The sequence below is a fragment of the Diospyros lotus genome, chromosome 6, assembly GCF_014633365.1.
Source record: "Diospyros lotus cultivar Yz01 chromosome 6, ASM1463336v1, whole genome shotgun sequence".
NCBI lineage: Eukaryota > Viridiplantae > Streptophyta > Magnoliopsida > Ericales > Ebenaceae > Diospyros > Diospyros lotus.
Window position 1 is genome coordinate 37,439,565 of NC_068343.1, and position 2,470 is coordinate 37,442,034.

The window sequence follows — 2,470 nt, forward strand, 5'->3', positions numbered from 1 at the left end:
AGAAGAAGCATTCATAGTTGAAACCCCCAAATTACCCAAATTTTTATTTAATTCAGCAATTTGAACAGATAAAGTAGTGATAGAATCAACATTATAAATTCCAACTCCCTTTTTATTTGTTCTCTCATTGTCCCATTGATAACTGTTGGCTGCCATCTCCTCCAAAAGTTCATATGCTTCTTCGAGAGTTTTCCTCATAAGGGTACCACTTGCAGTTGCATCTAACATCGAACGAGAAGATTGATTAATACCACTATAAAAAGTTTGCACTTACATCCAAATAGGCAGACCATGGTGAGGACATTTCCTAAGCATTTCTTTAAATCTCTCCCATGACACATATAAGGATTCATTACCAAATTGTGAAAAAGTTGTTATGTTATTCCTTAATTTAGCTGTTTAGAAGGTGAAAAATATTTAGATAAAAACTTTTGTGCCAAATCATTCCATGTAGTAATAGAACCTGCTGGAAGAGAATTAAGCCATTCTTTTGCTCTATCTTTCAAGGAAAAGAGAAACAACCTAAGTCAAACTGCATCCTCACTAACTCCATTATGCCTAAAAGTATCACATATTTCAAGAAAATTAGCAATATAAGAGTTAGGATCATTATTAGGGCTAGAAAATTGTACACTCATCTGGATCATCCAAATAATTGCAGGCTTGATCTCGAAGTTGTTTGCTTGCACATTGGGCCTCCTAATGCTTGATGAAGTGCCATCCAGAGTAGGTGTAACATATGAGTTCAATGTCCTTGGATTATTTTGAGTCTGTTGTTCTTGCTCCATCTTGTTCTTTTTCACCTTCTTTTGCTTTTCCAGAGTTTTTTCAATTTCTTAATCAAGGGGTATCAATTCTCCACCACTAGACCGTGTTATGCACCATTGAAACCTATGAAGAAAAGGAAAAATACTAAAAATTAAAAATAAAATTTCTAAAAGATGAAAATCATCATAATAATAATAATAAATAAATTTAAATTAAAATTGCAAATCCTAAAAGAAAACAAAAAGATGTTCAATCTAAGGCTAACTTATGTAGTTTTCATATGCAATAAACTAGTTCCCGGCAACGACGCCAAAAACTTATTGTTTGATTTATGCACAATTAATTCGGGCAAGTGCACCCTAGTCAAATATGCATATAGTGATAAAAAAAAGTGTCGATCCCACGAGGACTAGATCACAATACCAAAACAATTTTAATTAGCCTAAGTTGAATTAATTAATTAATTGGATAAATAAAAAGAAAAATAAATAGAAAACTAAATTCTTTGGGAGAAAGATTAATTAATGAATGCACTAGGGTTTAGATTTCATTTAATTTGGATTATCTAATTATCTATTCAACCCGATTCAAAATCACAAATACCTTTACAGTATTTTATAATTATTTGCATGTGATGGTGGATTTTCCTTAATTAATTAATAAGCTTTCTCAAGTCATATTAATCCTTTATTAATTCAATTTCACTGTTAGATTTCTGAGCAGATATCAACGAAATAAATAAGTATTAAGTTTTTTGGAAACCTCTAATCTTGGAAGGGGATTTGACTCACTAAGCTTCCTCGATTCCCACACATGAGCTAATTATTTTTCGATCTCATAGTCAAGCATGTGATTTATATTGCCTATGGATCTAATTTATGACAATTCTTTAGTCAGTCATGCATAAATCATTAAATTATTAAAAGATGACCAATCTTTTAAAGTATTAAACACAACAATATAAATTTCTCACGCAAATAATAATCGGGTTTTGAATCGAACCAAACAAATAATCACATAATTCCAGAATTAAAATCCATCCAAACCCCAGCTAAAATAATTTAACTAGACATTATTAAAATAAAAATAAACATTAAAAATTGAAGAAAGAGAAAAGAATGCTTCTTGCCCAGATCTAAACCAGATCTGGGTCGCAATTGATGCTGCGTGCCGCTGCTAGCTCCAATCTCTGTGTTGTTCACGACTTTAATTTCCCTTTCTTGTGTCCGTTTTTCTCTCCTTCAATATTTTCCTCTCTGGGCCGTCCAAAAGCCTTCTTTCACTGGCGCCTCCAATCCCTTCCCTTGTTCCATGTTCACATATTATTATTATATATATATATGCACATGGCATTCACGCCATTTATTAATATATATATTATATATAATAGTTATCTTATTGTAATATTATATATATAAATAATATAAGATAAAATATAATATATATAAATATTATAATTTAATATATTGTAACTTTAATTATATTATAATATTAATTATTTAAAATATGTATTTATTTTTTAATTTATAATATTAATTTTAAAATTAACTTTATAATATATATATTTTTTCTTTTAATGCCCAAATCTTTGAATTTATTTCCTTTGCTGGATTCCTACAAAATAAGATTAAAATAATGTAAAATCCATATAAACAAACATTATGTAGGAAAAATAGTATAAGATTAAGACAAAAAATTAGGT

The 2,470-nt window shown here is 29.3% G+C and overlaps 1 non-coding gene across 1 annotated transcript; it reads left to right on the plus strand.

Moving 5' to 3' along the window:
- Positions 1 to 286: 286 nt before the first annotated feature.
- LOC127805372 (small nucleolar RNA R71) lies at positions 287 to 393 on the plus strand. Its single transcript, XR_008024108.1, has one exon. It is a non-coding gene; the product is annotated as a small nucleolar RNA R71 (small nucleolar RNA).
- Positions 394 to 2,470: the final 2,077 nt, after the last annotated feature.